Genomic DNA, 22,043 nt, shown 5'->3' with positions numbered 1-22,043 from the left:
TTTGTGGTTCGGCCAAAGGGGGAGAAGTAGTGTTTAGGGTGTGTGAAAATGAGGGAGTGAAGATGGGTTTATATAGGGGTGGAGAGAGGGGTAGGGTTCGGTTATGGGAGGGTGGGTTTGGGAGGGAAAGTGGTTTAAATTTGAATGGTGAGGTAGGTGGGGTTTTATGAAGGATGGATGTGAATGGTGAAGAGAAAGATGGGATTTGATAGGTGAAGGGTTTTTGGGGAAGAGTGGTTGAGGTGATTGGTGAATGGGTGAAGAAGAAGAGAGAGGGTGGTGGGGTAGGTGGGGATTCTGTGGGGTCCACAGATCCTGAGGAGTCAAGGAAAAGTCATCCCTGCACCAAGTGGCGAGCAAAAATGCTCTTCATGCCAATTCTGGCGTTAAACGCTGGGCTGGTGCCCATTTCTGGCGTTTAACGCCAACTTCTTGCCCTTTCCTGGCGTTTAACGCCAGTCTGGTGCCCCTTTCTGGCGTTAAATGCCCAGAATGGTGCTAGACTGGGCATTAAACGCCCATTTGCTGCCCTTTACTGGCGTTTAAACGCCAGCAGGTTCTTCCTCCAGGGTGTGCTATTTTTCTTTCTATTTTTTATTCTATTTTTGCTTTTTCTATTGATTTTGTGACTTCTCATGATCATCAACCTACAGAAAACATAAAATAACAAAGGAAAATAGATAAAATATAACATTGGGTTGCCTCCCAACAAGCGCTTCTTTAATGTCAGTAGCTTGACAGTGGGCTCTCATGGAGCCTCACAGATACTCAAAGCAATGTTGGAACCTCCCAACACCAAACTTAGAGTTTGAATGTGGGGGTTCAACACCAAACTTAGAATTTGGTTGTGGCCTCCCAACACCAAACTTAGAGTTTGACTGTGGGGGCTCTGTTTGACTCTGTTTTGAGAGAAGCTCTTCATGCTTCCTCTCCATTATGACAGAGGGATATCCTTGAGTCTTAAACACAAAGGATTCTTCATTCACTTGAATGATTAATTCTCCTCTGTCCACATCAATCACAACCTTTGCTGTGGCTAGGAAGGGTCTGCCAAGGATGATGGATTCATCCATGCACTTCCCAGTCTTTAGGACTATGAAATCAGCAGGGATGTAATGGTCTTTAATCTTTACCAGAACATCCTCTACAAGCCCATAAGCTTGTTTTCTTGAGTTGTCTGCCATCTCGAGTGAGATTCTTGCAGCTTGTACCTCAAAGATCCCTAGCTTCTCCATTACAGAGAGAGGCATGAGGTTTATGCTTGACCCTAGGTCACACAGAGCCTTCTTAAAGGTCATGGTGCCTATGGTACAAGGTATTGAAAACTTCCCAGGATCTTGTCTCTTTTGAGGTAATTTCTGCCTAGACAAGTCATCCAGTTCTTTGGTGAGCAAAGGAGGTTCGTTCTCCCAAGTCTCATTGCCAAATAACTTGTCATTTAGCTTCATGATTGCTCCAAGGTATTTAGCAACTTGCTCTTCAGTGACATACTCATCCTTTTCAGAGGAAGAATACTCGTCAGAGCTCATGAATGGCAGAAGTAAATCCACTGGAATCTCTCTGGTCTCAGTGTGAGCCTCAGATTCCCATGGTTCCTCATTAGGGAACTCATTGGAGGCCAGTGGACGTCCATTGAGGTCTTTCTCAGTGGCGCTCATTGCCTCTTCATCCTCTCCAAGTTCGGCCATGTTGATGGCCTTGCACTCTCCTTTTGGATTCTCTTCTGTATTACTTGGAAGAGTACTAGGAGGGAGTTCAGTAATTTTCTTTCTCAGCTGCCCCACTTGTGCCTCCAAGTTTTTAATGGAGGACCTTGTTTCAGTCATGAAACTTTGAGTGGTTTTGATTAGATCAGAGATCATGGTTGCTAAGTCAGAGTGGCTCTGCTTAGAATTCTCTGTCTGTTGCTGAGAAGATGATGGAAAAGGCTTGCCATTGCTAAACCTGTTTCGTCCACCATTATTGTTGTTGAAACCTTGTTGAGGTCTCTGTTGATCCTTCCATGAGAGATTTGGATGATTTCTCCATGAAGAATTATAGGTGTTTCCATAGGGTTCTCCCATGTAATTCACCTCTTCCATTGAAGGGTTCTCAGGATCATAAGCTTCTTCTTCAGATGAAGCGTCCTTAGTACTGCCTAGTGCAGCTTGCATTCCAAACAGACTTTGAGAAATCAAATTGACTTGCTGAGTCAATATTTTGTTTTGAGCCAGTATGGCATTCAGAATATCAATCTCAAGAACTCATTTCTTCTGATTCGTCCCATTGTTCACAGGATTCCTTTCAGAAGTGTGCATGAATTGGTTATTTGCAACCATTTCAATGAGCTCTTGAGCTTCTGCAGGCGTCTTCTTCAGATGAAGAGATCCTCCAGCAGAGCTATCCAATGACATCTTGGATAGTTCAGAGAGACCATCATAGAAAATACCTATGATGCTCCATTCAGAAAGCATGTCAGAGGGACACTTTCTGATCAATTGTTTGTATCTTTCCCAAGCTTCATAGAGGGATTCACCTTCCTTCTGTCTGAAGGTTTAGACTTCCACTCTAAGCTTACTTAATTTTTGAGGTGGAAAGAACTTTGCCAAGAAGGCATTGACTAGCTTTTCCCAAGAGTTCAGGCTTTCTTTAGGTTGTGAGTCCAACCATATCCTATCTCTGTCTCTTACAGCAAAAGGGAATAGCATAAGTCTGTAGACCTCAGGGTCAACCCCATTGGTCTTGACAGTGTCACAGATTTGCAAGAACTCAGCTAAAAACTGATGAGGATCTTCTAATGGAAGTCCATGGAACTTGCAATTCTGTTGCATTAGAGAAACTAATTGAGGCTTAAGCTCAAAGTTGTTTGCTTCAATGGCAGGGATAGAGATGCTTCTCCCATAGAAGTCGGGAGTAGGTGCAGTAAAGTCACCCAGCACCTTCCTTGCATTGTTGGCATTGTTGTTGTTTTCGGCTGCCATGTCTTCTTCTTTGAAGATTTCTGTTAGATCCTCTATAGAGAGTTGTGCCTTAGCTTCTCTTAGCTTTCGCTTCAAGGTCCTTTCTGGTTCAGGGTCAGCCTCAACAAAAATGCTTTTGTCTTTGCTCCTGCTCATATGAAAGAGAAGAAAACAAGAAAATATGGAATCCTCTATGTCATAGTATAGAGATTCCTTGAGGTGTCAGAGGAAAAGAAAAATAGAAGGAATAAGTAGAAGAATTTGAACTTATCAAGAGAGATGGAGTTCGAATTGTTCATTGAAGAATAGTGTTAGTCCATAAATAGAAGGATGTGAGAAGAGGGGAAGAAATTTTCGAAAATTAAGTAAAAGATTTTAAAAACATTTTGAAAAACACCAATTGATTTTCGAAAACCAAGAGTAGAAAAGAAATCAAGTGATTTTTGAAAAATATTTTGAAATTGGAAATTAAAAAGATATGATTTGAAAACTATTTTGAAAAAGATATGATTAAAAAGTTATGATTGAAAAGTTATGGTTTTAAAAAGATATGATTGAAAAGATATGATTTGAAAAACAAATTAAAAAGATTTGATTTTAAAAATTAATGACTTGGCTAACAAGAAAAGATATGATTCAAACATTAAACCTTTCTCAACAGAAAAGGCAACATACTTGAAATGTTGAATCAAATCATTAATTGATAGCAAGTATTTTTGAAAATGGAAAGAAATTGATTTTGAAAAAGATTTGATTGAAAAGATTTGATTTGAAAAAGATTTGATTTTGAAAAATGTTGAAAACTTGAAAAAAATTTGAATTGAAAACAGAATCTTCCCTCTTGTGACATCCTGGCATTAAATGCCCAGAATGGTGCACATTCTGGCGTTTAACGCCCAAAGCACTACCCTTTTGGGCGTTAAATGCCCAGCCAGGCACCCTGGCTGGCGTTTAAACGCCAGTTTGCCTTCCTCACTGGGCGTTTTGAACGCCCAGCTTTTTCTGTGTAATTCCTCTGCTTTATGTTCTGAATCTTCAATTCTCTGTATTATTGACTTGAAAAGACACAAATTAAAAATATTTTTTTTTGGATTTTTAATAATGAGGAATAATCAAAATGCAGCTAAAATCAAATAACAATGCATGCAAGACACCAAACTTAGCAGTTTGTATACCATTGACACTAAAAAAAATGAGAATGCACATGAGAAACTGGTGCGCGAAATTGTGAACAATACTTTTCACAACTCTCATAATCCCCGGTAATGGCTCCAAAAACTTGGTAGCTCAATACCATGGCATTACACAACTTCGCACAACTAACCAGCAAGTGCACTGGGTCGTCCAAGTAATACCTTACGTGAGTAAGGGTCGATCCCACGGAGATTGTTAGCATTGAAGCAAGCTATGGTCATCTTGTAAATCTTAGTCAGGCAAACTCAAATATATATGATGATGAACGAAAATAACATAAAAGATAAAGATAGTGATACTTATGTATATCATTGGTGTAAGAGCTTCAGACAAGCGTATGAAGATGCCTTCCCTTCCGTCTCCCTGCTTTCCTACTGCCTTCATCCAATCCTTCTTACTCCTTTCCATGGCAAGCTCGTGTAGGGTTTCACTGTTGTCAGCAGCTACCTCCCATCCTCGCAGTGAAAGCTAATGCACGCACTCTGTCACAGTACTGCCAATCACCGGTTTGGTTCCCTCCCCTACCGGAATAGAATCCCTCTTTTGCGTCTGTCACTAACGCCCAGTAGGTTATAGGTTTGAAGCACGTCACAGTCATTCAATCATTGAATCCTACTCAGAATACCACAGACAAGGTTTAGACCTTCCGGATTCTCTTGAATGCCGCCATCAGGTCCTGCCTATACCACGAAGATTCCGATTAAAGAATCCAAGAGATATTCACTATGGCCTTAGTTGCTTGTAGAACAAGAGTGGTTGTCAGTCACTTTGTTCATGGGTGAGAATGGTGATGGGCGTCAATCATCACCTTCATCAAGTTGAAGAACAAGTGATATCTTGGGCAAAGAACAAGCGGAATTGAATGGAAGAACAATAGTAATTGCATTAATACTCGAGGTACAGCAGAGCTCCACACCTTAATCTATGGTGTGTAGAAACTCCACCGTTGAAAATACATAAGAACAAGGTCTAGGCATGGCCGAATGGCCAGCCTCCCAAAGGTCTAAGATAGCATAAAACGAAGATAGCTACCAAAGTCTCTCTAATACAATAGTAAAAGGTCCTACTTATAGAAAACTAGTACATAGATGAGTAAATGACATAAAAATCCACTTCCGGGCCCACTTGGTGTGTGCTTGGGCTGAGCAATGAAGCTTTTTCGTGTAGAGACTCTCCTTGGAGTTAAACGCCAGCTTTAGTGCCAGTTTGGGCGTTTAACTCCCAATTAGGTGCCAGTTCCGGCGTTTAACGCTGGAATTTCTTGAGGTGACTTTGAACGCCGGTTTGGGCCATCAAATCTTGGGCAAAGTATGGACTATTATATATTGCTGGAAAGCCCAGGATGTCTACTTTCCAACGCCGTTGAGAGCGCGCCAATTGGGCTTCTGTAGCTCCAGAAAATCCACTTCGAGTGCAGGGAGGTCAGAATCCAACAGCATCTGCAGTCCTTTTGAGTCTCTGGATCAGATTTTTGCTCAGGTCCCTCAATTTCAGCCAGAAAATACCTGAAATCACAGAAAAACACACAAACTCATAGTAAAGTCCAGAAAAGTGAATTTTAACTAAAAACTAATAAAAATATACTAAAAACTAACTAGATCATACTGAAAACATACTAAAAACAATGCCAAAAAGCATACAAATTATCCGCTCATCAGAAACACAAAACACTCAAGTCAAGAGAATTTAAAGATCAGAGCAATGAAATCATCAAGAACATCTTGAAGATCACTTAAGACACATGAATGAATGCAAGAAGAACAGAAACATGCAATTGACACCAAACTTAAAATGAGACACTAGACTCAACAAGAAACATAAAATATTTTTGGTTTTATGATTTTGTAATTTTTTTTGGATTTTTCGAAAATTAAGTGGAAGAAGAAAATAAAGATATCAAAATTCTTAATGAGAATTCCAGGAATCATGCAATGTTAGTCTAAAGCTTCAGTCTAAAGAAATTAGACATGGCTAGCCAAGCTTCAGCAGGACATTGCATTCAAGAGCTAAATTGATAAAAATCAATCAGCTTTGGTGATGATAAGAACATCACCTTGAAACACTAGAATTCATTCTTAAGAACTCTGAAAATAAATACCTAATCTAAGCAACAAGATGAACCGTCAGTTGTCCAAACTCGAACAATCCCCGACAACGGCGCCAAAAACTTGGTGCACGAAATTGTGATCATCAATGGCGCCATCAACATGGTATGCTCAATTGCAATCTCAACTCTTTATCACAACTTCGCACAACTAACCAGCAAGTGCACTGGGTCGTCCAAGTAATAAACCTTACGCGAGTAAGGGTCGATCCCACGGAGATTGTTGGTATGAAGCAAGCTATGGTCACCTTGTAAATCTTAGTCAGGCGGATTCAAATGGTTATGAATGATATATGAATAAAGCATAAAGATAGAGATACTTATGTAATTCATTGGTGGGAATTTCAGATAAGCATATGGAGATGCTTTGTCCCTTCCGTCTCTCTGCTTTCCTACTGTCTTCTTCCAATCCTTCTTATTCCTCTCCATGGCAAGTTGTATGTTGGGCATCACCATTGTCAGTGGCTACAATCCCGTCCTCTTAGTGAAAATGTTCAACGCACCCTGTCACGGCACGGCTAATCATCTGTCGGTTTTCAATCAGGTTGGAATAGAATCCATTGATTCTTTTGCGTCTGTCACTAACGCCCAGCCTTCAGGAGTTTGAAGCTCATCACAGTCATTCAATCATTGAATCCTACTCAGAATACCACAGACAAGGTTTAGACCTTCCGGATTCTCTTGAATGCCATCATCAATTCTAGCTTATACCACGAAGATTCCGATTAAGGGATCTAAGAGATAAACATTCAAGCCTTGTTTGCTTGTAGAACGGGAGTGGTTGTCAGGCACGCGTTCATAAGTGAGAATGATGATGAGCGTCACATAATCATCACATTCATCATGTTCTTGGGTACAAATGAATATCTTAGAATAAGAACAAGCCGAATTGAATAGAAGAACAATAGTAATTGCATTAATACTCGAGGTATAGCAGAGCTCCACACCTTAATCTATGGTGTGTAGAAACTCCACCGTTGAAAATACATAAGAACAAGGTCTAGGCATGGCCAAATGGCCAGTCTCCCAAAACATGATCAAAAGACTCCAAATGATCAAGGATCCAAAGATTCAAAGATCTAAAGATGAAAATACAATAGTAAAAGGTCCTATTTGTAGAGAACTAGTAGCCTAGGGTTTACAGAAATGAGTAAATGACATAAAAATCCACTTCCGGGCCCACTTGGTGTGTGCTTGGGCTGAGCATTGAAGCATTTTCGTGTAGAGACTTTTCTTGGAGTTAAACGCCAGCTTTTGTGCCAGTTTGGGCATTTAACTCCCATTCTTGTGCCAGTTCCGGCATTTAACGCCGGGCAGTTTTGAGCTGATTTGAAACGCCGGTTTGGGCCATCAAATCTCGGGAAAAGTATGGACTATTATACATTGCTGGAAAGCCCAGGATGTCTACTTTCCAACGCCGTTGAGAGCGCACCAATTGGGTTTCTGTAGCTCCAGAAAATCCATTCGAGTGCAGGGAGGTCAGAATCCAACAGCATCTGCAGTCCTTTTCAGTCTCTAAATCAGATTTTTGCTCAGGTCCCTCAATTTCAGCCAGAAAATACCTGAAATCACAGAAAAACACACAAACTCATAGTAAAGTCCAGAAAAGTGAATTTTAACTAAAAACTAATAAAAATATACTAAAAACTAACTAAAACATACTAAAAACGTACTAAAAACAATGCCAAAAAGCGTATAAATTATCCACTCATCAAGAAGCCGCTATTATGGGCCTCATTAATGGCTTGCGAGAAGGGCCCTTTAGTCAATCTATATAAAAGAAATACCCCACATCTCTGAACGAGGTGCAGGAACAAGCGGAAAAATACATCAACATGGAAGAAAACTCCCGATTAGGGGAGACCTCGAAGGCCGGGTTCACCCCCCGGGACAAAGACAAAGATTCCAAAAAGAAGGAAGATCGACATGGAGAGAAAATTAAAAAATACCACAATTACACCCCTCTTCGGGTATCACTTGTGGATGTATATAGAGAAGTTTGCAACACGGAAAAAATACCACCAGCTCGACCTCTCAAAGGCAAAAAAGAAGGAGGAAACTGGGCTGAATATTTTGAATACCATCGGATCCGCGGGCACTCCACCAATGAGTGTTTTAACTTAAAAAATGTCATAAAAAAAGCTCGTACGAGAAGGAAAGCTAGATCGATATCTAGCCACCCATGATGATGAACAAAGAAAAAGAAGAAGAGCAGAAGATGTCGAACCAACCGCGCGATCATCTCGAACGCCAGAAAGACATGTCCACATGATACACGGCGGATTCGCCGGGGGAGGAATCTCCAAATCATCTCGCAAAAGACATCTCAAAGACGTATATCACGTCGCAGAAAAGAAGGAAGCACCCGACATCCTGGCGATCACTTTTACCAAGGAAGACGCATCCGGCGTCGCATTAGGGCACGACGATCCCATGGTCATCACTATTATATTGGCAAACGCAAATCTTTACCACACGTTGATAGACCAAGAGAGCTCTGCCGATATCTTATTTAAAACTGCTTTCGACAGCCTGTTCGGGCTAGGAGATACCCCAGTTCAACCGATGGGATACATCTCGCTCCACACAACTTTCAGAAAAGGAAGTCAGTCAAGAACACTCAAAATAGATTACATCGTAGTCGACGTAAGTTCCACTTACAATGCCCTAATAGGTCGGACAACGTTAAATCAGCTCGGTGCAATAGTCTCGACTCCACATCTATGCATAAAGTTTCCAACTACAGGAGGAATAGCCACGATAAAGACAGATCAGAAGATGGCGCGTCGCTATTACAACGAAAGTCTAAACCTCAGAGGCAGAGGAGAAGAATTCCACACAATTGAGCTCGGTGGAGTTCAGAGACGGGAAGAGCTCCGCCCACAACCTGGAGGAGAAATAGAGAAAATCCAGATCGGGGATATCCCCGACCAAACAACCAATATCGGCACACTCTTAAAAGGAGACATAAAAGAAACACTCATACAATTTTTACGAGACAACGCCGACCTCTTTGCATGGAAGGCCGCAGATATGCCAGGCATAGATCCTAAACTAATGTGCCACAAGCTAGCAGTCTATCCAGGATCTCGGTCGGTGCAACAAAGGCGTAGAAAGCTAGGACCAAAACACTCTCAAGCTGTGGAAGAACATGTACGAGCTCTACTGGAGGCAGGTTTCATAATAGAAGTCAAATACCCGCTATGGCATGCTAATGTCGTATTGGTCAAAAAGTCAAACGGAAAGTGGAGAATGTGCACTGACTATACCGATCTCAACAAAGTCTGCCCGAAAGATCCTTATCCGCTCCCGAACATCAACGCTCTGGTAGATGCCTCCTCCGGATATAAATACCTCTCCTTCATGGATGCATACTAAGGATATAACTAAATCCCAATGTACCCACCCGACCAAGAAAAAACCTCATTTTTAAACCCAAAGGCAAATTACTGCTACATTGTTATGCCCTTCGGTCTTAAAAATGCGGGAGCCACTTACCAAAGATTAATGAACAAAGTTTTTTCGGATCACATCGGAAAGATCATGGAGGTCTACGTAGACGACATGCTAGTGAAGACGCAAAATGAAGAGATGTTATTATCCGACCTGACGCAAGTATTCAACACTATAAGACGACACAGCATGGGACTCAATCCCGCAAAATGTACCTTCGCAGTAGAAGCTGGTAAATTCTTGGGTTTTATGATTACACAGAGGGAAATCGAGGCAAACCCGGATAAGTGCAGGGCCGTACTCGACATGAAAAGTCCGACTTTTATCAAAGAGGTACAACAACTCAACGGGTGGTTGGCAGCCTTGTCCAGATTCCTGACTGGATCAGCAATAAGATGTCTCCCCTTCTACGCCACTCTAAGAAAGGGAAAAGAGTTTGAATGGATAGCTGAATGCGAGCAAGCCTTCCAAGACTTCAAAAAATTTCTGGGACGACCACCTATATTAAGTCGGCCACAGGAAGGAGAACCACTCATCTTGTACCTCGCAGTGGATAATCGGGCAATAGCCTCAGCACTGGTCCGAGAAGACAACAGTGGGCAACAACCCGTATACTTTATCAGCAAAGCATTACAAGGATCCAAGCTGAACTACCAGAAAATAGAAAAGTTCGCCTACGCTCTCATAATAACATCTCGACGACTTCGCCCATATTTCCAGTCTCACACCATTAAAGTTTGGACCAACCAGCCCATAAAAGGAATCTTACAGAAAACAGACTTGGCAGGCAAAATCTTGCAATGGGCAGTCGATTTATCCGAATTCGACCTTCAATATGAAGCTCGGACGGCCATCAAATCCCAATATCTGGCCGACTTCATTGCGGAATTCATGGACACACTGGAAATCCCCACAGAATGAAATCTATATGTGGATGATTCCCCAAATAAAATGGGAAGTGGCGCGGGCGTAATAATTGAGAGCAACCAGGGAACCCAAATCGAACTCTCCCTCAAATTTGGGTTCCCTGCCTCAAACAATCAAGTGGAATATGAGGCACTACTAGCTGGTTTGAAGCTGGCTAGGGAGGTTGGAGCTCAAAAACTTATCATCTTCAGCAACTCATAGGTAGTCACTTCACAAATAACAGGAAGCTACCAAGCCAAAGATCCCACTATGAAAAAGTACCTGGACAAAACCAGGGAATAACTCATACAACTCAGAGAGTATGAGATTCGACACATACCTCGAGAATAGAATGCCCGGGCCGATGCACTCTCAAAACTAGCCAGCACCAAACCAGGAGGCAACGATAGAAGCCTTATCCAAGAAATTCTACAGAATCCATCAATCTCAAAAAAAGAAAAGGTCCTAGCCATAACAGGTCGCGATCAGGGATGGATGACCCCCATAATTAATTACCTCACAACAAAAGCCCTCCCTACAGATGAGAAAGAGGCAAAGAGGTTAAAACGGGAAGCACAATACTACACCATCATAAATAATACTTTAAGCAAAAGAGAAATTTCAACACCATTGCTAAAATGCGTGCCGACTTCCAACACTAAAGATGTCCTAGAAGAAGTACAGAGTGGCATTTGTGGCAATCACCTCGGAGCGCAGGCACTCGCCAAAAAAGTACTTCGGGCAGGATTTTATTGGCCAACTCTACAAAAAGAAGCCACAGAATTTGTAAGGACATGTTCACCATGTCAGAAGCATGCCAACTCCCACACCGCTCCGCCAGAGGAACTTATCAGCATAACCTCACCTTGGCCATTCGCAAAATGGGGACTCGATCTCCTCGGACCTTTTCCTCAAGGATCAGGACAAGTCAAATTCCTCATAGTAGGAATAGACTACTTCACAAAATAGATCGAGGCAGAACCCCTAGCCAATGCCACAGCTCAAAGAAGTCGGAAATTCCTATATAGAAATATTGTCACAAGGTTTGGAGTTCCATACTCCATCACTACAGATATTGGTACCAGTTCACAGACGCAGGCTTCAGAAAACTAGCGGCCGACCTCAATATAAAATAGCAATTCACATCCGTTGAGCACCCCCAAGCCAATGGGCAAGCTGAAGCTGCTAACAAAGTTATATTAGCAGGGTTAAAACAGAGATTACAGGATGCAAAGGGAGCCTGGGCTGAAGAACTTCCACAGGTTCTATGGGCATATCGAACAACGCCACATTCCACCACAAAGGAATCACTCTTCCGATTAGCATATGGAATGGAGGCGATGATCCCAGTGGAGGTCAAAGAAGGGTCACCCAGAGTGATCCACTTTAGCGAGAAAGCCAATCACCAACTTTAAAGGGAAGAGCTCGACTTACTTCCGGAAATCCGAGAAAGAGCTCGGATAAGGGAAGAGGCGCTAAAACGACGAATGGCCTCCAGGTATAACCAAAAGGTAATACAACGGACCTTCACTGAGGATGACCTCATCCTAATACGAAATGACATCGGAACAACTCGACCGGGAGAAGGAAAGCTGGCAGCAAACTGGAAAGGACCCTACCAAGTCATAGAAGTGCTGGGAAAGGGCTATTACAAGCTTTCCGAACTCGACGGGCGAGAGCTTCCTAGGTCATGGCACGCCTGCAACCTAAGAAGGTACTATAGCTAGGGGTGATAAAAGATCTTGGACAAGGCACACTCTTTTTCCTAAAAAAAGGTTTTTTAACGAGGCGCCCCACCAAGACTTACAAATCACCCGATTTAGGAAATTAACTCCTCATGTATATTTGCATTCTTTCTTAATAAATTTTTTTCAGATTCTCTACAAACGTTCAAGTCGTATTATTCTGAAAACATTCATCGCCCGATTATAAAGCTACAGATCGACAAAAAGTGAAAACCGAATTCACTACGCGATCACGATAAAAATGAGGGTTAAAAACCCAAAATCTACAAAATCGGCAAAGATGAAAATAGAATAATGCAAAAAGTTATAGAAAGTGATCCATAGAAAGGACCTGACGAGGTCCTAATAAAATGGATTGCTATAAAATAACTTAAAGACTGGCCAGCACAAAGGTCGGACCAGCCACAACAACTCAAGTTATAAGTAAAGCCCTGGAAAGAGGTCTGGCCAAGCCTATAAAAGAGGATTACTATAACTTCGAAGAGCCCGACATGAGGAAGTCGGACTCCTACAAAAAAGTTACAAAAGATAATCCCTGAAAGAGATCTGAACAAGGTCCAAGAAAGAGGATTATCGAGTAACTCGACAGGGCCCAACGTGACAAAGTCGGTTCGAAAAGATAAGTTACAAAAGGTAATCCCTGAAAGAGATCTGAAACAAGGTCCAAGAAAGAGGATTATCAAGTAACTCGACAGGGCCCGACGTGACAAAGTTGGCCCGGAAAGATAAGTTACAAAAGATAATCCCTGAAAGAGATCTGAAACAAGGTCCAAGAAAGAGGATTATCAAGTAACTCGACAGGGCCCGACGTGACAAAGTCGGCCCGAAAAGAAAAGTTACAAAAGATAATCCCTAAAAGAGATCTGAAACAAGGTCCAAGAAAGAAGACTATCAAGTAACTCGACAGGGCCTGACGTGACAAAGTCGGCCCAGAAAGATGTAAAGCTACAAAAGATAATCCCCAAAAGAGACCTGAACAAGGTCCAAGAAAGAGGATTACCAAGAAAACTCGACAGGGCCCGACCTGACAAAGTCGGCCCAGAAAGATAAGTTACAAAGATAATCCTTGAAAGAGACCTGAACAAGGTCCAAGAAAGAGGATCATCAAGTAACTCGACGGGGCCCGACGTGACGAAATCGGCCCAGAAATACGTAAAGCGACAAAAGGTAATCCCCAAAAGAGACCTAAACAAGGTCCAAGAAAGAGGATTACCAAGCAAACTCGACAGGACCCGACATGATGAAGTCAGGCCCAGGACACAAAAATTACCAAAATAATCCCCAAAAAGAGATCTAAACGAGGTCCAAAAAGGAGGATTACAAACAAAACCAAGCCAAATAATCAAGCTGATCATGTCGGACAAAATCCCAGCCTACGAAGGTACCAAGATGAGTGCTAGCAGACATGATATAAAAACTACTAAGTTATGATAATAGCAAGCTCCAGAGGCCATCAAGATCAGCCCCGGAAGCTCGAAAACTACTTTGTTTTTCAAAATAAATTTGTTAAACAAGCAACAAAAAAAAAGTATCAACAGTCACCAAAACACCAGTTACAAGATAAAGAGTTCAAAAGCCCACAAGCCAGGTTATCTACATTAAAAAGGGAGAAAACTCAGTCAACATCAAGACTTCTCAGCAGCATCAACTCGGGGTAAAGGAGGACGAGTCTGAAGAGGCACCACATCTATCGTCCCATCATCTCGGTTCAAGACTTGGCAATCCAGTTCCCCTTCTGGACGATTAATCCCAGCAGTAGAAGTCGGATAAATTGGCATAGCAGAAGTCTTGGTAGCAGGCAGTGAAGGACGATCATCATAATCATCATCGGGATCGTCAGGGACAATCTTACCATCCTTAACAATATTGTCTAGGCTAATAAGGGAAAGGTCGAGATCTGGCGCAAGAACTCGAAATTGCTCTTTCAGATTCTCATAAGCCGCAGTAACACTACCTACAAGATGACCTTGAAGTTCGGTGTAATAAGCCTGAACAGATTCCAACCTACTCCTGAGCTCCATCATCTCTCTATAAGTAGTAACTATAGCTATCCTTATGTTTTAACGCCGTATCCTCGGCCAGTTGCGCGGTAGCCGCCAGACCAACGGCCTGGGCCTTTTCCCCCTTTAGCTCCTTCTCCAGCTCGGCCACTTTCACCTCGAGCTCCTCCTTCAAACCCTTAATTCGGTCAAACTCTGATTTTGCCTCCTCCATAAAAGCCTTGGTAGCATGGATAGGAAGATCTTGAGCAGTTTGGTATAAAGCCGCTCCCATGTGTGCCAGTGTAATACCACTCTGAGTAATAAAATCCAAATGACGAAGAATGGATACATCATCGGTAGGCATGACACCATAGAGAGCAATCTATTGATCTACAAACCCAACAGCATCAAAGTCAGGAGCACCAAGATTAAACGGCTCGACAGTCCGAGGTCTTTTTGGAGGAGGAGCGGCAGAAGGAGAGGAAGTACCAGTAGAAGGATCAATCAAACGAACTCGAGGAGTGGGGATAACCTTCCTCGGCCCAAGAGAACTTGTAACCAAAGGCTTAGACGAAACCTGAGAAGTTCCCTCCCCTGCTGCTGATGAGCGGATAATTTATACGCTTTTTGGCATTGTTTTTAGGTAGTTTTTAGTAAGATCAAGCTACTTTTAGGGATGTTTTCATTAGTTTTTATGTTAAATTCACATTTCTGGACTTTACTATGAGTTTGTGTGTTTTTCTGTGATTTCAGGTAATTTCTGGCTGAAATTGAGGGACTTGAGCAAAACTCTGAAAAAGGCTGACAAAAGGACTACTGATGCTGTTGGAATCTGACCTCCCTGCACTCAAAATGGATTTTCTAGAGCTACAGAACTCCAAATGGCGCGCTCTCAACGGCGTTGGAAAGTAGACATCCAGATATTTCCAGCAATATATAATAGTCCATACTTTATTCGGGAATTGATGACGTAAAGTGGCACTCAACGCCAAGTACATGCTGCTGTCTGGAGTCAAACGCCAGAAACACGTCACAACCCGGAGTTGAATGCCAGAAACACGCTATAACTCGGCGTTCAACTCCAAAGGAAGCCTCAGCTCGTGGATAGATCAAGCTCAGTCCAAACACACACCAAGTGGGCCCCGGAAGTGAATTTATGCATCAATTACTTACCTCTGTAAACCCTAGTAGCTAGTTTAGAATAAATAAGACTTTTTACTAGTGTATTAGTCGTCTTTTGACCACGTTTCATCTTTGGTCTCAGTTTTGTTTTATTCTTCATCTTAGGAGGCCATTGATCATGTTTTGGGGGCTGGCCATTTGGCCATGCCTGAACCTTTCACTTATGTATTTTCAACGGTGGAGTTTCTACACACCATAGATTAAGGGTGTGGAGCTCTGCTGTACCTCAAGTTTCAATACAATTACTATTATTTTCTATTCAATTCTCTTTTATTCTTATTCCAAGATATACGTTACACTTCAACTTGATGAATGTGATGATCCGTGACACTCATCATCATTCTCACCTATGAACGCGCGTGACTGACAACCACTTCCGTTCTACCTTAGGCCGGGCGCATATCTCTTAGATTCTTGATGAGCGGATAATTTGTACGCTTTTTGGCATTGTTTTTAGTATGTTTTTAGTATATTTAGTTGAGTTTTTAGTATATTTTTATTAGTTTTTAGTTAAAATTCACTTTTCTGGACTTTACTATGAGTTTGTGTGTTTTTCTGTGATTTCAGGTATTTTCTGGCTGAAATTGAGGGACCTGAGCAAAAATCTGATCCAGAGACTGAAAAGGACTGCAGATGCTGTTGGATTCTGACCTCTTTGCACTCGAAGTGGATTTTCTGGAGCTACAGAAGCCCAATTGGCGCGCTCTCAACGGCGTTGGAAAGTAGACATCCTGGGCTTTCCAGCAATATATGATAGTCCATACTTTTCCCAAGATTTGATGGCCCAAACCGGCGTTCAAAGTCACCTTCAGATTTCCCAGCGTTAAACGCCGGAACTGGCACCTAAATGGGAGTTAAACGCCCAAACTGGCATAAAAGCTGGCGTTTAACTCCAAGAAGAGTCTCTACACGAAAATGCTTCATTGCTCAGCCCAAGCACACACCAAGTGGGCCCGGAAGTGGATTTTTATGTCATTTACTCATCTCTGTACACCCTAGGCTACTAGTTTTCTATATATAGGACCTTTTACTATTGTATTTTAATCTTCTAATCTTCGGACATCTAGTTCTTAGATCATTTGGGAGGCTGGCCTCACGGCCATGCCTAGACCTTGTTCTTATGTATTTTCAACGGTGGAGTTTCTACACACCATAGATTAAGGTGTGGAGCTCTGCTGTACCTCGAGTATTAATGCAATTACTATTGTTCTTCTATTCAATTCCGCTTGTTCTTTGTCCAAGATATCACTTGTTCTTCAACTTGATGAATGTGATGATCCGTGACACTCATCATCATTCTCACTCATGAACAAAGTGACTGACAACCACTCTTGTTCTACAAGCATATGAGGCTCTAGTGAATATCTCTTGGGTTCCTGATACACGATGCATGGTTGATCGCCTGACAACCGAGTGCTCGCCTGACAAACGAGCCAGCCATTCCGTGAGATCAGAGTCTTCGTGGTATAGGCAAGAACTGATGGCGGCATTCAAGAGAATCCGGAAGGTCTAACCTTGTCTGTGGTATTCTGAGTAGGATTCAATGATTGAATGACTGTGACGTGCTTCAAACTCCTAGCAGGCGGGGCGTTAGTGACAGACGCAAAAGAATCACTGGATTCTATTCCGGCCTGACCGAGAACCGACAGCTGAATAGCCGTGCCGTGACAGGGTGCGTTGAACATTTCCACTGAGAGGATGGGAGGTAGCCACTGACAACGGTGAAACCCTTGCATAAGCTTGCCATGGAAAGGAGTAAGAAGGATTGGATGAAGACAGTAGGAAAGTAGAGAGACGGAAGGGAAAGCATCTTCATACACTTATCTGAAGCTCTCACCAATGATATACATAAGTATCTCTATCTTTATCTTTATGTTTTATTCATATATCATCTATACCCATTTGAGTCTGCCTGACTAAGATTTACAAGGTGACCATAGCTTGCTTCATACCAACAATCTCCGTGGGATCGACCCTTACTCGCGTAAGGTTTATTACTTGGACGACCCAGTGCACTTGCTGGTTAGTTGTGCGGAGTTGTGATAGAGAGTTGAGATTGCAATGAGCCCACCAAGTTTTTGGCGCCATTGATGATCACAATTTCGTGCACCAAGTTTTTGGCGCCGTTGCCGGGGAATTAAATGTCCTAACTACAGTTTCGCATTTGTTCCCTGCAATAACAGTGCCATGTTTTGATTCGGCAACAACACCAAGTTTTTGGTGCCGTTGCCGGGGATTGTTTTGTGTATGGACAACTGACGGTTCATCTTGTTGCTTAGATTAGGTATTTTTCTTCTGAATTCTTAAGAATGAATTCTAGTGTTTCATGATGATCTGTTGAAATCTGGCTGGCTGAAAAGCCATGTCTAATCTTATTGGACTGAGGTTTTAACTGATCATCACAATAGCTTGTTGATTTCTATCAATCCTGCTATTGGAGCAATGATCTGCTAAGGCTTGGCTGGCCATTGGCCATGTCTAGTGTTTTGGACCGAAGCTTTCTTTGAAAGCTTGGCTGGCTGTGAAGCCATGTCTAATTTCTGGACCGGAGTCTTAGACTAACAGTGCAATGATTCCTGGAATCCAAATTGAGAATTCTGAAACCTTTATTTTCTATTTCGATATAATTTTCGAAAAAGCACAAAAATTTTTATAAAAATCATAAAAACCAAAAATATTTTATGTTTCTTGTTTGAGTCTAGTGTCTGATTTTAAGTTTGGTGTCTTGCATGCATTGTTTAATTGATCTTGGTTCTATTTTCAAGTCAATAGTACAGGGAACTGAAGATTCAGAACATGCAGCAGAGGAATTACACAGAAAAAGCTGGGCATTCAAAACGCCCAGTGAAGAAGGACAGACTGGCGTTTAAACGTCAGCCAGGGTGCCTGGTTGGGCGTTTAATGCCCAAAAAGGTAGTGCATTGGGCGTTAAACGCTAGAATGTGCACCATTCTGGGCGTTTAACGCCAGGATGGCACAAGGGGGAGGATTTTGTTTTCAAATCAATTTTCTTTCAAGTTTTCAAAAGTTTTTCAAAATCAAATCTTTTTCACATCAAATCTTTTCAATCAAATGTTTTCAAAATCAATTTCTTTCCTTTTTCAAAGATACTTGCTAACAATTAATGATTTGATTGAACATTTTAAGTATGTTGCCTTTTCTGTTGAGAAAGGTTTAATGTTTGAATCATATCTTTTCTTGTTAGGCAAGTCATTAATTTTTAAAATCAAATCTTTTTTTTTAAAATTGCTTTCAAATCATATCTTCTCAATCACATATTTTTTTTAAAAAAAAAACCAATCATATCTTCTTAACCTCATCTTTTTCAAAATAGTTTTCAATCAAATCTTTTTGACTTCTAATTTCAAAATCTTTTTCAAAAATTACTTGATTTCTTTCCCACTCTTATTTTCGAAAATTAATTAATGTTTTTCAAAATATTTTCAAATTCTTTTACTTAATTTTCGAAAACCACCTTCCCTCTTCCCACATCCTTCTATTTATGGACTAACACTATTCCTCAATGCACAATTCGAACTCCATCTTTCTTGATAAGTTCGAATTCTTTACCTCTGTCTTCTATTTTTCTTTTCCTCTGACACCTCAAGGAATCTCTATACTGTGACATAGAGGATTCCATACTTTCTTGTTCTTTTCTCTTTCATATGAGCAGGAACAAAGACAAAGGCATTCTTGTTGAAGCTGACCCTGAACCTGAAAGGACCTTGAAGCGAAGACTAAGAGAAGCTAAAGCACAACTCTCTGTAGAGGACCTAACAGAAATCTTCAAAGAAGAAGAACCCATGGCAGCCGAAAACAACAACAATGCAAGGAAGGTGCTGGGTGACTTTACTGCACCTACTCCCGACTTCTATGGGAGAAGCATCTCTATCCCTGCCATTGGAGCAAACAACTTTGAGCTTAAGCCTCAATTAGTTTCTCTAATGCAACAGAATTGCAAGTTCCATGGACTTCCATTGGAAGATCCTCATCAGTTCTTAGCTGAATTCTTGCAAATCTGTGACACTGTCAAGACTAATGGGGTTGACCCTGAAGTCTACAGACTTATGCTATTCCCTTTTGCTGTAAGAGACAGAGCTAGGACATGGTTGGACTCACAACCTAAAGAAAGCCTGGACTCATGGGAAAAGCTAGTCAATGCCTTCTTGGCAAAGTTCTTTCCACCTCAAAAATTGAGTAAGCTTAGAGTGGAGGTCCAAACCTTCAGACAGAAGGATGGAGAATCCCTCTATGAAGCTTGGGAAAGATACAAACAATTAATCAGAAAATGTCCATCTGACATGCTTTCTGAATGGAGCATCATAGGTATTTTCTATGATGGTCTCTCTGAACTATCCAAGATGTCTTTGGATAGCTCTGCTGGAGGATCTCTTCATCTGAAGAAGACGCCTACAGAAGCTCAAGAGCTAATTGAAATGGTTGCAAATAACCAATTCATGTACACTTCTGAAAGGAATCCTGTGAACAATGGGACAAGTCAGAAGAATGGAGTTCTTGAGATTGATACTCTGAATGCCATTCTGGCTCAGAACAAGATATTGACTCAACAAGTCAATTTGATTTCTCAAAGTCTGTCTGGAATGCAAAATGCACCAAGCAGTACTAAGGATGCTTCATCTGAAGAAGAAGCTTATGATCCTGAGAACCCTTCAATGGAAGAGGTGAATTACCTAGGAGAACCCTATGGAAACACCTATAATTCTTCATGGAGAAATCACCCAAATTTCTCATGGAAGAATCAAGAGAGACCTCAACAAGGTTTCAATAACAATAATGGTGGAAGAAACAGGTTTAGCAATGGCAAGCCTTTTCCATCATCTTCTCAGCAATAGACAGAGAATTCTAAGCAGAACCCCTCTGACTTAGCAACCATGGTCTCTGATCTAATCAAAACCACTCAAAGTTTCATGACTGAAACAAGATCCTCCATTAGGAACTTGGAGGCACAAGTGGGACAGCTGAGCAAGAAAGTTACTGAACTCACTCCTAGTACTCTCCCAAGCAATACAGAAGAAAATCCAAAAGGAGAGTGCAAGGCCATCAACATGGCCGAATTTGGAGAGGAAGGAGAGGCAGTAAACGCCACTGAGGAAGACCTCACTGGGCGTGCACTGACCTCCAATGAGTTCCCTAATGAGGAACCATGGGAATCTGAGGCTCAAAATGAGACCATAGAGATTCTATTGGACTTACTTCTGCCTTTCATGAGCTCTGATGAGTATTCTTCCTCTGAAGAGGATGAGTATGTCACTGAAGAGCAAGTTGCTAAATACCTTGGAGCAATCATGAAACTAAATGACAAGTTATTTGGAAATGAGACTTGGGAGGATGAACCTCCTTTGCTCACCAAAGAACTGGATGACTTGTCTAGGCAGAAATTACCTCAAAAGAGACAAGATCCTGGGAAGTTTTCCATACCTTGTACCATAGGCACCATGACCTTCAAGAAGGCTCTGTGTGACTTAGGGTCAAGTGTAAACCTCATGCCTCTCTCTGTAATGGAGAAGCTAGGGATCTTTGAGGTGCAAGCTGCAAGAATCTCACTAGAGATGGCAGACAACTCAAGAAAAAAAGCTTATGGACTTGTAGAGGATGTTCTGGTAAAAGTTGAAGACCATTACATCCCTGCTGATTTCATAGTCCTAGAGAATGGGAAGTGCATGGATGAATCTATCATCCTTGGCAGACCCTTCCTAGCCACAGCAAAGGCTGTGATTGATGTTGATGGAGGTGAACTGATCATTCAAGTGAATGACAAATCCTATGTGTTTAAGGCTCAAGGATATCCCTCTATCACCATGGAGAGGAAGCATGAAGAGCTTCTCTCAAATCAGAGTCAAACAGAGCCCCCACAGTCAAACTCTAAGTTTGGTGGCCACAACCAAACTCTAAGTTTGGTGTTGAACCCCCACATTCAAACTTTAAGTTTGGTGTTGGGAGGTTCCAACATTGCTCTGAGTATCTGTGAGGCTCCATGAGAGCCCTCTGTCAAGCTACTGACATTAAAGAAGCGCTTGTTGGGAGGCAACCCAATGTTATATTTTATCTATTTCCTTTTGTTATTTTATGTTTTTTATAGGTTGATGATCATGAGAAGTCACAAAATCAATTGAAAAAGCAAAAACAGAATGAAAAACAGGAAGAAAAATAGCACACCCTGGAGGAAGAACCGACTGGCGTTTAAACGCCAGTAAGGCTAGCAGGTGGGCGTTTAACGCCAGTCTGGCACCATTCTGGGCGTTTAACGCCAGAAAGGGGCACCAGACTGGCGTTAAACGCCAGGAAAGGGCAAGAACCTGGCGTTAAACGCCAAAAATGGGCACCAGCCCGACGTTTAACGCCAGAATTGGCTCAAAACGTGATTTTGAATGCCATTTGGTGCAGGGATGACTTTTCCTTGACACCTCAGGATCTGTGGACCCCACAGGATCCCCACCAACCCACCACTCTCTCTCTTCTTCTTCACCCATTCACCAATCACCTCAATACCTCTTCCCCAAAAACCCTTCACCTATCA

General features: G+C 41.9%; 2 non-coding genes across 2 annotated transcripts; one reads left to right on the top strand and one right to left on the bottom strand.

Moving 5' to 3' along the window:
* Positions 1-2,447: 2,447 nt before the first annotated feature.
* LOC130977287 (small nucleolar RNA R71) lies at positions 2,448-2,555 on the top strand. The gene has a single exon (XR_009084986.1). It is a non-coding gene; the product is annotated as a small nucleolar RNA R71 (small nucleolar RNA).
* Positions 2,556-19,704: 17,149 nt separating this feature from the next.
* LOC130978867 (small nucleolar RNA R71) lies at positions 19,705-19,808 on the bottom strand. The gene has a single exon (XR_009086476.1). It is a non-coding gene; the product is annotated as a small nucleolar RNA R71 (small nucleolar RNA).
* Positions 19,809-22,043: the final 2,235 nt, after the last annotated feature.

This window comes from Arachis stenosperma, chromosome 4, assembly GCF_014773155.1.
Source record: "Arachis stenosperma cultivar V10309 chromosome 4, arast.V10309.gnm1.PFL2, whole genome shotgun sequence".
NCBI classification, from domain to species: Eukaryota; Viridiplantae; Streptophyta; class Magnoliopsida; order Fabales; family Fabaceae; genus Arachis; species Arachis stenosperma.
The sequence above is the reverse complement of the archived record's forward strand: the minus strand, read 5'-3'. Positions and strand labels throughout refer to the sequence as shown.